The sequence below is a fragment of the Ailuropoda melanoleuca genome, chromosome 1 (assembly GCF_002007445.2).
Source record: "Ailuropoda melanoleuca isolate Jingjing chromosome 1, ASM200744v2, whole genome shotgun sequence".
Taxonomy (NCBI): domain Eukaryota; kingdom Metazoa; phylum Chordata; class Mammalia; order Carnivora; family Ursidae; genus Ailuropoda; species Ailuropoda melanoleuca.
This window is the reverse complement of record NC_048218.1, coordinates 46,601,086-46,617,173: the sequence shown is the minus strand read 5'-3', so window position 1 is coordinate 46,617,173 and position 16,088 is coordinate 46,601,086.

Genomic DNA, 16,088 nt, shown 5'->3' with positions numbered 1-16,088 from the left:
GGTTTCCTGGACCAGCACCTGTCAATTCGAACTTCAGGCAAGTATGAGAGCATGCTCGCTATTCTAAATCTTCAAGGGAGGCTTTTGCCGACCGACAGACAAGTATCCTTATCTGCCTGGACTGGTGAACTGAGTTTTTTTCTTGACTGTTCTTTCACTGAAGATGTAGCTCTTTGTTTTGTTTCTTTTTTCAGTAGGCTCCCTGCCCATCTTGGGGCTTGAACTCACAACCCTGAGATCAAGAGTTGCGGGCTCTATCAACGGAGCCAGCCAGGTGCTCCCGTGTTCTCAGTATTGCGTTTAATTTCTTTTTCCAATTTCTGTAGACCTAAATCCTGATCTCGTTGCCTTTTAGCTGTCAAAAGCCCCCGCTCTGAAACTGCCAATCCCGTCTACCACAAGGCCACTACAAGTTCAACTCCATTTTCTCTTACCTGGGGACTCTAGGACATTGCCTTTCTTACAAACTTGGTATTATGATTTTCAAAGGAGTTTGTTACATTTTATCAAGTGGAGTTTCATGTATTTTGATCTCTTCCAAAGTCTGGAAACCGAATAGTGTTCTTTAAATATTTTCCCTTCTGGTTACTTTTTATTTCCGAAAGTTTTATTTCTACCCTCAATACCTCTTTCACTCTCCCCATCTTTTTCTTGCTTCCTGATAACCTCCTTGGAGTTCCTCAACCTGATCTGTAACTGTTCTTACTCAATTGTCTATTCTTCATTTTAAAAATTACATTTCTTATCCTAGTATTTCCAATTGGTTCTTCATAGGTGCTCATTTCTGCTTCCCTTTTCCATTCATCTTATCTTGCTGGTTGGATGTATTCTGTTCATTTTAAATGCTGTGTCTGTCTGTTCTGTGTGCTCTGCAAAAAAAAACTTATGTGTATATACCAACTTCACCATTCTACCACTGATGGATATTTGGGTTATTTTCAGTTTGGGGTTATCCTGAGGAATGTTGCAGGACCATTTTTATCCTCTTGGTATATACATGGGTGTGCATTTCTGTTGGATACATAACTTACAGAATTTGAGATATTTGGATTTGTGAACCAAAATATTTCCCAAAGAGGTTATACCAATTGACTCTCACCAGTGGTGGTTGCTCTGCATGCTTACTTATTACTTACTTTGGCCATGCTGAGATGAATGTGCTTAATATCCCGTATAGCTTTAATTTACACTTCCCAGAAGACTGAACACCTTTTCATGTATATGTTGGCCATGTAATAGCATTTTCGTGAGGCAATTGAATATCTTGTGCATTTTTTAGTTGTCTTTTTTCTTTCTGAAAACAAGCTGTTTTGCAATTGCCATCTCCTATTTTAGAGCTTGTCTTTTCATTCTATTAATGGTATCTTTTAATGAATGTAAGTCTTTAATTTTAATGTAGTCCAGTTTATAAATTTGTGTCCTTTTATGATCTTTCCCTGCCCAAAGATCATTATATTTCCCTATTTTATCTTTTAAAAGCTTTATACCTTTGTCTTTTATAGATTTATAATCTGTCTGAAATAGAGGTAGACATCAAGCTTCTTTTTTATTAAAGACTTTATTTATTTGACAGCGAGCACAAGCAGGGGGAGTGGCAGGCACAGGTAGAAGAGAAGCAGGCTCCGTGCTGAGCAGAGAGCCCAATACGGGGCTCGATTCCAGGACCCTGGGATCATGACCTGAGCCAAAGACACTTTAACCGACTGAGCCACTCAGGTGCACCTTAAGCTTTTTTTAGATAGTATAGATTTCCAATTGTGCACACAATTTTCTGAATACACCTATTTTTTTCCACTGTTCAGCAATGTCATCATATAAATCAAGGGTACATGCATATGTAGATTTCTTTCTGGAATCTATTCTGCTTCTTTGCTTTATTTCTGTACCCTTGTACCAATTCTTTGCAATACTAAATTGCAACAATACTATTTCCTTACAGTACTTAGGACCATACTGTCTTAATACTGTAGGTTTATAATAATTCTGATATCTGATAGAGTAAATCCTCCCACTTCGTTCTTATTTCAGATTGCTTGTATATTCTATAATGAACGTACCAATTTCTATAATAAAATCCCATTGGGATTTTGACTAGAACTGCATTGAACTTCTAGATCAATTTGGAGAGAACTGATATCTTTCTAATAACTGAATTCTCATTCCATGAATATATTTCTTCACTTATGTAAGTCATCTTTAATATCTCTCAAAATGTTTTAGTTTGTACAAACCTATTAGATATATTTTTATGCAATTGTGAATGTTATTTTTTATTTTTCAGTTTATTGGTATATAAAAATACAAAACACTTTTGTATGTTAAGGGAACTTTCATCTGATAAAGCTGTCTACAAAAAGCTAGAGCAAAACATTCTAAAAGGTCAAATGTTTAAAATTTTCTGACACAGGAAATAAGACCTTTTATTCAACAACCTTTCTAAATTCCTATATTAATTTAGTTTTGACTGTCTCCATACCCAATTGTTATTTGGAAATAAGTTTTATTTCTCCTATTCCAATTCTAGCTTGCCTTATTGCTTTCTATAGGACCTCCAGTACAATGTTACGTAGGTATGATAGTTGACATCCTTGTCTTTTTTCCCATCTCAGAGTGAAAATCTGAAACTAGACAAAGATGCTACAAACAACAATAACAACAAAACAAAATAAAAACACACACAAAAATCCCAAAGCAAACAACTATAGGCCAATATCCCTGATGAACACAGAGGCAAAAAACCATCAACAAATACTAGCAAACAGAATTCAAAAAGATCATTCGCCAGGGCACCTAGCTGGCTCAGTTGATAAGAGCATGTGACTCTTGATCTTGGGGTAATGAGTTTGAGACCCCTGTTGGGGGTAGAGTTTACTTAAAAAAGAAAAAAAAACTATTAAAGATCATTCACCACAATCAAGCAGGAATTTTCCAGGGATATGAAGGTGGTTTAATATTTGCAAATCAATAAATGTGATACATCGCATTAACAAGAGAAAAGAAGTATGATCACTTCAATAGATGCAGAAAAAGCATCTAACAAAATGCAACATCTCTTCATGATAAAAACTCTCAACAAAGTGGATTCTTTGAAGGAACATATCTCAACATCATAAGGTCCATATATGAAAAACCAACAGATAACATATCAATGGTGAAAACTAAAAGCATTTCCTCTAAGATCAGTAACAAGACAAGGATGTCCACCCTCACATTTATTCAATATAGTACTGGAAATCCTAGCTGCAGCAATCAGACACGAAAAATAAAAGGCATCCAAGTTGGCAAGGAAGAAGTACAACAGTCAACATTTGAAGATGGCATGATACTATACAAAGAAAACCCTAAAGATTCTACCAGAAAACTATTAGAATAAATGAATTCGGTAAAGTTGCAGGATACAAAATTAATATGCAGAAGTCTACTGTGTTTCTATACACCAATAATGAAGTAGGAGAAAGAGAAATTAAGAAAATAACCCTATTTACAATTGCACCAAAAATAATAAAATACCTAGGAATAAATTTAACCACGGAGGTAAAAGACCTATACTCTGAAAACTATTAGACATTGGTGAAAGAAATTAAGGATGTCACAAAGAGAGGGATATGCCATGCTCATAAATAGGAAAAATTAATATTGTTAAAATATCCATACCACACAAAGCAATCTACAGGTTCGATGCAATCCCTAACAAAATACCAACAGGATTTTTCATGGAACTAGAACAAATAATCCTAAAATCTGTAATGCCTGAAAAACTAAAGCAATCTTGAGAAAGAACAAAGGTAGAGGAATTGCAATCCCAGATTTCAAGGTATACTACAAAGCTGTGGTAATCAAAACAGTATAGTACTGGCACAAAGATCAATGTAACAGGATAGAGAGCCTGGAAATAAACCCATGCCTATACGGTCAGTTAATCAATGACAAAGGAGGCAAGAATATACAATGGGGCAAGATGGTCTCTTTAACAAAGGGTGGGAAAAGTGGAGAGCTACTATGCAAAAGAATGAAACTGGACCACTTTCTCAACTCAAAATAGATTAGAGATCTAAATGTGAGACCTGAAACCATGAAACTCCCTCAAGAAAGTGTAGGCATTAATCTCTTGGACATAGGCCTTAATAATATATTTATGGATGTATCTCCTCAGGCAAGGGAAACAAAAGCAAAAATAAGCTATTTGGGACACACCAAAATAAAAAGCTTTTGGTGAGCAACGAAAACCATCAACAAAACAAAAAGGCAACCCAATGAATGGGAGAAGACATTTGCAAATGGTATATCTAATAAGGGGTCACTATCCAAAATAAATAAGGACATTATACAACTCAACACCAAGAAACAATCCAATTAAAAAATAGGCAGAGGACCTGAATAGACCTATTTCCAAAGAAGACATAGAGATGGCCAACAGACAAATGAAAATATGTTCAACAGAACTAATCACCTGGGAAATGCAAATTAAGACACAATGAGTTAACTCATACCAGTCAGAATGGCTATAATCAAAAACACAAGAAATAAATGTTGGCAAGGATGTGGGGAAAAAGAACACTTGTGCACTGTTGCTGAGAATGTAAATTGGTGTAGCCACTGTGGAAAACAGTATGGAGGTTCCTCAAAAAACTAAACATAGAAATACCATATGATCCAGTAATTCCTCCCCAGAAGAGAGGGGCCAGGGGATGAGTAAAATAGGTGCGGGGGATTGAGAGGTACAAACTTCCAGTTATAAAATAAGTCAGTCATGGAGATGAAAAGTACAGCACAAGGAAAATAGTATTAAAAATACATTATTTGGGGGGCACCTGGATGGTTCAGTGGTTAAGCGTCCCACTCTTGATTTTGGCTGTGGTCAGATCTCAAGGTCGTGAGACTGGGCTCATATTGGGCGTGGAAACTGCTTAAGACTCTCTCTCCCTGTCCGCCCCTCACAGCCCCACACACAGCCTGGCAAGCATGCATGTGCATGTGCACATACACTCTAAAACAAACATATATATAATTTTGAATAATCAAACTCACAGAAGAATTATATGTAATTTTTTCCTCCGCTGGGAGCCTGCTTCTTCCTCTCCCACTCCCCCTGCCTGTGTTCCCTCTCTCGCTCGCTGTCTCTGTCAAATAAATAAATAAAATCTTAAAAAAAAATTTATTTTAGAGAGCGAGAGAGCGCGCTCCAGTGTGGGGGAGGGGCAGAAGAGCGAATCTCAAGCTGACTCCTCGCTGTGCACAAAGCCCTACACGGGGCTCTACCCCGTGACCCAAGAGATCCTGACCTAAGCCAAGATCATGAGGCAGCCACTTAACCAACTGAGCCACCCAAGTGCCCCTCTTGAGAATTTTTAGAGTAACTTGTCAACCTGATGCCTCATCACATCTGAATTATTATGTATTTCTTAAAAGTATTCTTTTGAATAGCTGCAATAAAGTCAGGAAATTAACACTGATACATTACTGCCATGTAATCTATGTTCCAAGCTTTCTCTGAACTCAACTTCAGCAGCATCCTACATATCCGGATATGGTATTCTTTCACTATTATTGAAGATTCAAAGTATTTTTAAATTTTCATAATTCCTTGACACGTAATTTAGAATATTACTCTATTTCTAAACACGGACTTTTAAATCTTTTGGTATTGATTTCATATTCTGTATATTTTCCATTCTTTGAAATATACTGAAGGTTGTTTCATGAACAAGCACATCACCAATTTTTGCAAATGTTTCATGAGAATGTAAAAATATTCTCTATTTTGGGCATTGTTTTAATGTGTAAATTAGGTCAAAATATTAGTTTTGTTCAAATACTCTGTACCCATACTGATCTATTTTTTTGGTTTGTTTATTCTATCAGTTACTAAGAATAGCTTATTAAAATATCCTTGTATGAATGTGGATTTGCCTTTTTAATTTTCACAATTTTCACAATTTTTGCTTTATACATCTTAAAATGTTATTAGGTGCATAAAATATATAGTTCCTGGTTAAACATTTTTATCATTATGAAAGGATAAATTGAAGTGTCCCTTGTAATACTCCTGGCTTCAAGTCTACTTTGGCTGAAATTAAAATAGCTACATCAGCTTTTTTGGTATTCATATGGTATATTTTACCATCATGCTTTCAACCTGTCCATGTTCTCATATTTAAGGTATGGTCTCTGATACATATAGTTGCCCTGTTTTTTAAATCTAGCTGCCAGTCTTTGTCTTTCCATACGAATATTTAGTCCAATTAAAAAGTAAGGTATAATTACCAACATATTTGCATATGAATATGCCATTTTCCTTTTTTTGCCCTGCTTGTTCCATACTCCTTTAACTTTTCTGCCTTTTTGAAAGATTTCAGGGCCTTTAGGTGGCTCAGTCAGTTAAGCATCCGATGCTCAGTTTCAGCTCAGGTCATGATTTCAGGGTTGTGAGATCCAGCCCCGCATCCGGCTTCACACTCAGCACAGAGTCTGCTTGAGATCCTCTCTCCCTTTCCCTCTCCTCCGCTCTCTCTAAATAAATAAGTAAATAAAAAAGATCCCATTTTCTTCCCCCATTAGCTTATTTGTATATTGTTTTAACTATTATTCAGTAGTTTGCCTGGACACTGAAGTTCTTGGCAGTGTCTTCCACTTCATGGGCATCTACTTCATAAGCTATAGAAGTGTGTACAGATACATATAATCCCACTCAAAAGATGTAGAAACAGACAAAAGAGAAATAGTCTAACAACTCCCATACCAACGGTACTTACCATTATACAATCAGGCTTCATGTTGACCACATTCCCTCAAATATCCTAGTACCCTTTATGGGTTTATCAAACTCAACACCCAAATAACAAATAATCCAGTCAAGAAATGGGAAGAAGACGCGAACAGACATTTCTTCAAAGATGACATCCAAATGGCCAACAGACACATGAAAAAAATGCTCCACATCACCCGGCATCAGGGAAATACAAATCAAAACCACAATGAGATACCACCTCACACCAGTCAGAATGGCTAAAATTAACAACACAGGAAACAACAGATGTTGGCGAGGATGTGGAGAAAGGGGAACCCTCCTACACTGTTGGTGGGAATGCAAGCTGGTGCAGCCACTCTGGAAAACAGTATGGAGGTTCCTCAAAAAGTTCAAAGTTGAGCTACCCTACGACTCAGCAATTGCACTACTGGGTATTTACTCCAAAGATACAAATGTAGTGATCCAAAGGGGCACCTGCACCCCAATGTTCATAGCAGCAATGTCCAGATGTCCAGATGTCAATAGACAGATGAATGGATAAAGAAAATGTGATACACACACACACACACACACACTGGACTACTACTCAGCCATCAAAAAAATGAAATCTTGCCATTTGCAACAACATGGATGGAACTAAAGGGTATTATGCTAAGTGAAATAAGTCAGAGAAAAAAATTATCATATGATCTCATATGTGGAATTTAAAAACCAAAACAAAGGATCATAGGGGAAGAGAGGAAAAAATAAAACAAGATGAAATCAGGGAGATAAACCATAAGAGACTTTTTTTTTTTTTAAAGATTTTATTTGACAGAGAGAGAGAAAGAGAACAAGTAGGCAGAGCGGCAGGTGGAGGGAGAGGGAGAAGCAGGCTTCCTGCTCAGCAAAAAGCCCAACATGCGGCTTGATCCCAGGACCCTCGGGTCATGACCTGACCTGAAGGCAGATGCTTAACTGACTAGCCACCCAGGCGCCCCAGCATAAGAGACTCTTAATCATAAGAAACTGAGGGTTGCTGGAGTGGGGGAGGTGGGGGGATAGAGTAACTGGGTGATGGACATTAAGGAAGGCACGTGATGTAACGAGCACTAGGTAGAAGACTGATGAATTACTGACCTCTACCTCTGAAACTAGTAATACATTATCTGTTAACTAATCAAATTTAATTTAAAAAAGAAAAGAAAAAACCATCTATGGATTTTCTGTCATCATCTGCTACTTACCTAAATTCTGGCTGGCAGCCTTTCTTCAAAACTTTAAAAGTTACCCTATATATATTTGTCAATTTCCCCCCCTCTTCAGCATCTACCATTCTCCCCGGTCGTCTGCAATGCTTCCATCTCCCATCACTGATGCAACCACTGCACTCCTTAGCTATGTCTCCGATGTTACTTCCATCTCATTACTGCTAATTAAAAACATACCATTCTAAGCTTTTATAAACTCATTCATGGAGCATGCTACCTATATCTTGCTTTCCTAGCTCCCATGCTTGCCCTATTATCCTTTTTATCTTATACGCATTACTTCGATTATTTAAAACTGCCCTTTATCTTGAAACTCCCTGGTTTTCTAATGGCTCCCTGTCTGTAGCAAAGAAACCACAAGAGGAATGAAAGTAACTTTGTATAGGACAAGAGATTGCGGTTACAATTCTCCATTTCAACATGGTGGCACTACCAGCATACCTTATTAAAAGTTGACAAGGCCATATGTTAAACTAGAATTTATATAAAAATTTGAGGGGAAAAAAAAAAGTTGGCACCGAATAGCAGCTGCTTTGTCTTAAGTTACTCCTATCAGAGAAAGCAAGGTCTCTGGTAAAAGTGATGATTCCCAATTTTCTTCTTTAGGGCATCACATAGCCAATGCCTGCCACAGTATTTAAATGGGACAGAATGAGAATACGATTTTTTGTTTTTGTTTTTTTAAATAGTGCTTTTAAAAAAAGATTATTTCACAGAGAGCGAGAGCACAAGCAGGGGGGTGGAAGAGGGAGAGGGAGAAGCAGATGCCCCACTGAGCAGGGAGCCTGATGTGGGGCTTGATCCCAGGCCCCCAGGATCATGACCTGAGCCGAAGGCAGATGCTTAACTGAGTCACCCAGGCACTCCAAGAAGAAACATGTTTAAAAGCTGGGAAAGTGACATTTTTTCTCCTCAAAGTGATCCTTTGAGAGTATAACTACACTGAAATCCTGTTTTGAAAAATTTGCTGGTATGGTTATATATGTATGAATGTTTATACACAGACTGTTAATATCCACACACAGCATTACGATAGTGTTGTTAGAATATTTGGGGGGGTATATTATCTATTATAATTATGGTGGAGAGGCACCTTGTGACTCTCTGAGTTACACCACTGCTCACACCTTATTTTTAATAAACTTTTTCTAAAGAGCAGTTTTAGGTTCATAGCAAAATTGAGCAGAAAAGTAGAGTTCCCATATATTCTGTCCCCACAGAGACACCTTTTCATTCTCAATTTGCATCTTCAGTGGAACACCTGGCTGGCTCCATCACACAGCAGACAACTCTTGATCTGGGGGTTGTAAGTTGGAACCCCATGCTAGGTGTAGAGATTACTTAAAATCTTTAAATAAAAAAAATTTGCATCTTCAGGGGCGCTAGGGTGGTTCAGTCAGTTAAGCATCTGCCTCTTGATTTTGGCTCAGGTCATGATCTCAGGGTCCTGATACTGAGCCCTGTGTCAGGCTCCACGCTAGGTGCTCCATGCTTAAGATTCTCTCTCTGCCTCTGCCTCTTTCCCCATTTCTCCCTCTTAAAAAAAAAAAAAAAAAAAAAAAAAAAAAAAAGCATCTTCAGTTAGATTTGTCTTAATCATCTGCCCATGTTTCAACATCTAATTAGTACTTACATTCTTTCAATGTTACTTTGCTACTCTCAGGAGCTCCGTTATCACCAGGGATTCGTCATGCAGTTGAATCAGGGATTCCCAAAATTTGTCTTCACTGTTGATGGTGGGCACCTTGGTACGCTGCTCTTCCCTGCAGCAGCCATAGCGTCTCCTCCTCAACGATCTGAAATTTGGCCTCTGGGTCCCTCTAAGATGTTAAATCTTTCCCTTGTGCACTTACTCCCTGAGCCCTAAGGTGGTAAACTGTCCCAGCAGTTGCTACATCACCTACACCTCAGAGTTCTCACATTAACAATCTTTATGCAGATCTTCCTTGACTTGAAATGGTGTTACATCCCCATAAATTCACTGGAATTGGAAAAAATGTTAAGTCAAAAATGTGTTTAATACAGTTACCCTACCAAACACCATAGCTTAGCTTGGCCTAACTTACAGGTGCTCACAACACCAACATTAGCCTACAGTTGGGCAAAACCATCTAACACAAGTCTAGTGTATAATAATAAAGTGTCTAATATCTCATGTGATTTATTGAATACTGCACTGAAAGCAAAAAAAAGAATGGCTGTATGTGTACAGAATAGTTTAAAGTGTATTGGTTGTTTAACCTTGTGATTGAAAGGCTAACTGGGAACTAGATGCATATTGCCAGCCCAGAAAAACATAAAAATTCAAAATTCAAAGTATGGTTTCTACTGAACGTGTACCTTTTTTTTTAAAAAAAGCAATCTCTATGTCCAACGTGGGGCTCGGACTCACGACCCTGAGATGAGTCACATGCTCTTCTGACCGAGCCAGACATGTGCCCCAAACGTGTATCAGAGTGCACCATCATGAAGTTGAAAAATTATAAGTCAAACAATTGGTAAGGTGGGGACCGTCTGTATTAGTTTTCCCTTGTTGATATAATCCTGAAAAAGCCTTTGACAAAATTCAACACCCATCCCTGATAAAAAGCACTTAAGAAAATAGGAATTGAAAGATATTTTTAACATGGTAAGATATGTTTAGTCCTAAAGCCAGCATCTTACTTAATGGTGAAACACTGGAGACATTTCCACTGAGAACAAGAATAAGGCAAGGGTGCCCGTTATTTCTCTTTTCAGTACTGTACTACTAGCGGTATTAAGCAATACAGTTAGACAAGAAAAATGAATTAGAGGCACAAAAATTGGTAAAGAAGTAAAACCAACTCTATTTGCAGGTGATATAATAATACACCTGAAAAATCCTAGAGAAACAATGATAAAACTCAATAAAAGAATTCAGTAAGATAGCAAAACACAGAATTAATATACAGAAATTGCCTTCATATCCTAAAACAATCAGCACACAATGGTAGAGGAAACCCCATTTCAGTAACAATAAAGATTAAATACTTAGGACTAAGCTTACAAGAAATATGCAAAACCTGTATGACAAAAAATTTCAAACACCCCTGAAAGACACAAAAGCAAAGTGCTCTTGATTATGATGGCTTATTATCATAAAGATATCAGTTAACTAAAACTAGATCCTGATCGCACAAATGCACAGGAATATGCTCCAAATTAGTAGGAATCTACTTAAATTTAAAAAATGAAAGAATACAAACAAAAGCACAAGAAAAACATGGGTAAATTCATCTCTACTATCAGTATAGAGAAAGGCTTTCTAAATATTAACATAAAATTGAGAGGCAATAAAAAATTAAGTTTACCACATAAAAACATCAAAGCTTTTTGCATTGCAAAAAAACCCCACCAAAATCAAAGCCCAAAGACAATTAACTGGGAAAACTATAATACATCAAAGATAAAGAGTCTGTATATAAGGAATTCTTAAAATTTGAGAAAGGACCAAAAACCCATAGTAAAATGGAAATTACATGAACAGACTATTCATAAAGATATTCAGATGACCCTTAAATACAGAAGATACCCTACCTCATTCATAGCTAGAGATGCAAATTAAAACTGATCTGAAATACCACTTTTTACCTATCAGATCTGGCAAAAATTAAAAAGCGTGACCTAAACATCCTGTTGGCAAGGCTGTGAAAAGAGGCACGCACTCTCATACATTCCTGGTGGAAAAACAAACTTGGTACAACCCTTTTGGAGGAGAATCTGGCAAAATCTAACAAAAGTACATATACACTTATATTTGGACTCAGCAATCCTATTTCTGGGAATTTACCTGAAGGGGAGATACATCGCAACAATATGAAAATACACATGCACAAGGTTATTCAATTACAGCATTGTAATGGCAAAATACTGGAAATGTCCTAAATGCCCACACATAGAAGAGTAAGTGCGTAAACTATAGTATATTCACACTATATAGCTGTTAAAAATATTTTTGGACTAAGATCTCCATGAACTGGTATAGTTTCCAGGGTATACTGCGAAGTAGGAAAACCACCACTGAAATATGAGAGAGTTAACTACAACATGTTACGTATCATGTAAGAAAAAAAGGGAAATAATAACCAATAATAACCAATAATAATAACCAATTTATTCAAAGGAGACACAGGAAGGATGAAACAGAAATCAGAAATAGATTACCTACTGGGGATAGGTGCAAACAGGATAGAAAGGCTCGGAGAAAGAGAATGAGCTAGAAAGGACAGGAAGGAGTGACACTTTTTGTATAGTTCTAACTTTTAGAACTATGCTAATATTTTACATACAACCCCCCCATAAATTAACGAAGAATGGGCAGCATTCATTATGAAATACAAACAAAAACAAGTCAAATGAGTAGCATAACCATACTGCAAAGGTGAACAAAGAACCCACATAATTACTTTGCAAAACAATATTTTGATTATGCACTGTAAGACTAAAAAAAAAGGAACTATACACAAATACTGCATAGGTTGGTAGGCTGTTTTTTCATTGGTAGATATATGGTTATTAATTCTGAATGTACTTTATATATGTTCTAAAATTGGGCAAATAAAAGTGAACATATTACAGATAGTCAAAGTCAGATTTCTTACTGTTGGATAAAAGTTTCAAATATAGGAAAACTAGAATGAACTCTGGTGTTGGTCTGGTATTGGAAGTATCAATATGAATTAATGGAGATACACACATATACAGTATACACATACATATACACATTCATACTTACCGATCTAGAAATTGATATAGATGTGTATATTACACACATTTTCTAGTCTGTTAAGCAGGCTAGAAGCAATGATACCTCAACCTCAGTACCAATGAGTACATCTAGTACTGATTTTAATTTCTAAAGACCATTATCTCTATAAGAAACCATGGACACTTAAAGAAATCACTAATTCCAGGACTGGAGAAGAGAAAATACAAGATGGGTCCAGTATATCTTTTGGTACAGGAAATTAAGAAAGTATTAAAAGGATGGACACATCAAAAAGACACAAGGGTCAACTGGAAGGAGTTTGCATGGGCAAATCTGGGACATTCTGAGTTACAAAATAAATAATGGTAGTAACCTAAAGAATCATATAAGGATACACGGGCCCATTATCAATAAAATAAATAAATAATGAATGGCAGAAAAAAAACTTCCTCATAGCAGAATTTCAACTACTAAAAGCGGAAGAAATGTTGGAAATAGCAAACCATCACTTGGCAAATACTACACTAACAACTGTTTCAGGAAAGAACCTTGGGGGAAGAAAAAAGAACCATGAACACATGCAACAGTATGAGAAACAGGGTACTTACAGTCCTAAGAATTTCCCCACAAGATATTTACTAATTACAAAGAAAACAGTAATTTGACAATGGAGAAATCTGGCAGACACCACCTTAAGCAAGTGATCAATATTAACATTACTAGCAACAGGACAAATTAACATCATGCACTGGCTGCTACACTGAGGACACATCAGTTCTGTGCTCTTACCAGAAATTCATAAACTGAATTTAATCATGAGGAAACAGTAGGCAAACCCCCAGCTGAGGATCTTTTACAAATAATTGCCCTATCCTTTTTAAAAAGTCTAAGGTCATGAAAGACAAACACTGAAGTGTCCCAGATTAAAGGACTGAACAGACAGATGACAACTGCACCATGTGTGATAAATGAAGTGATCTTTGGCCAGCAGGACATTAGAGGAGCAAACGGTGAAATGTGAAAAGAAGTCTGTAGAACAACCGTACAAGGTAATATATTAAAGTATTATGTTAATTCCCTGATTTTGACAATTGTCCCGTAGTTAAATTTAAGATGTTAACATTTGGAGAACATGGAAATACCTTGTAATAGTTTCACAGTGTTTTGTTAAGTCTTAAATTTTTTCAAAATGAAGTTTAAAGTTCAAAAGAAGTACCTTCACTTGACCAGGAAAGTAACTTCCCTCCACACTAAGTCAAGCTAACCTTGATTACTAGAGCTAAGGAACAACATCTGAAAACCCACAGCCTTCATTTGTAATTATTCAAACTGGAATGAATCTTAATTCTAAAATGTAGTTCAATTTTTTATTTACTAGGACCTCACCTACCAGGCAGAAGCCGTATAAACATTTTGAACATATGACATGGAGCCAATGGATGGTGGACGCTGTATACCTTCTAACACTTAGGGATTTTCAAAGATATGCCTTGGCAGTATTTTGTACAGCACAGAACAGAAAACATTAGCAGTAAAGGAGAGAGAGGATTTGGATTAAAGTCTTTTCCAACCCCAGATACTATAATGCTATAGAACTATGTGCTAAGTTAGATAGACTCCAATAAACACTAATTTTAAATTTCCCATTACTGTGGCCAACAATCTGGACAAGAGCAACAATCACAACATCCGGCTCTTCTTTTTTGTTAAAAAACAAAAAAACAAAAACCAAAAACCCAGCAACAATTATGTAGAATAGAAAATAAGAACACTATTGAGTTTGACAAATTTATTGGTATTTTAGTAAAGACATTCATCTCAGTCATTTCTCTCCCATCTTGACCTTAGGTTAATATTTCATTTGAGTCAAGAAAAGAATATGTAGGAGAGGGATGTTATTTTAACATAAACAGTAAAATGGACAAAAGTGGAAAGTTTGCCTACATTAAAGCAAGTTAAATTCATGTATCTTGATATAATTAAATCATGTAAGAACTAATAGTTCTATATACATTTCCATTGTTTTACTTGGGGCTTACTCTAAACTTAAATGCAAATGAACAAAATGTTAGGAATATATACAGGCTGCTTCTCTGGAGTTATTACCTATTAAAAGAGCTCAGCGAGTAGTTACCACCAATAGTCTGAAGCTGCCTCCAAATTAAACATTGCAGGAGTATTCAAAGAAATAATTATACTGTGTGTCTTTTATCTGTGACTATGTTTTAAGATGTGTTTAACTGTCACATTAAAAAATAATTCATATACAAAAATTTAAAAAAAACCCTACAATACATAGATCTAACAACATTTATGTGGTCAAAGAATCCATAAAATATGTTTAAAGATGCATTTTCTTTCTTTTTATCTTCAGTACCTAAAATGTGCTTTTCAGAGGCCACTGGTTAATATGTATACACTTCAAATAAACCATATTACTGTACTAAACCAAGAATTCTTGCATTAAGTTCAAATCAAATTCGCCTTCACAAGCTACTAACTTAAAATAAGCTTTAACAAAGTTACAGAAAGTGCATCTTTCTCATTTTCATCTTCATACAATGTTGCTTTTTTGGTGTTTCTACCTTTTAAAAAATAAAAACAGCCAAATATTTAAGTATTATGTACATTTAAATTTTTGGTGGTGGTTTGTATTTTAAAAGAAACAGCTTCCTTATTATTTGCCTCAGGATCTGGTGGAAATGCTTACAGGAACTGGCTAATAACAAAAACCAAGAGAAGCACATTCAAAATACTGATTTACTTTGGTAGCAAATGGTCTTTGAAGACTAATGAAGGTAGACAAGACCCATTAAAGTGAAGTGGGCTATTTCAAAATACTCAACAATTTACATAAAATTTAAAAAAAATTTTTTTTAAAGAGCTAAGCATCTGTACCAACTGATAGCAATGCAATATCTAGTTTATGATGACTTTAAACAAAACAAATGCCCATTAGGAAAAAAAAAAAAAGCTGTATTTTAATTTTATCTAATGTACTTTCAGTCAATAGTCCAGTAACATTTTCCTCCCAATACAATACTCCCTTCTCTATAAGGCTGTTCCTGGGAGCCAGACACTTTAAGTTACTAAGGGAGTTAAGAGTAATTGCTTGCAGTTTAATAGACAATAAATTTTGCATTCCTCTTAATGTGCTAATAGTTGTGTCTAAAAAAATATGCAATTCTTAGAAAGGTACCATTTCTGATTTTTTATTATCTGTAACCTTTGGAAACTAATCACATGAAACTACAAAATTAGCAAATGTCTTGAAATCTGTATATAAAACATAAATTACCTCTAATTTCAAACTCTCATTTATTAGTGTACCACTCAATCTTAAAAAAAAAAAAAAAAAAAA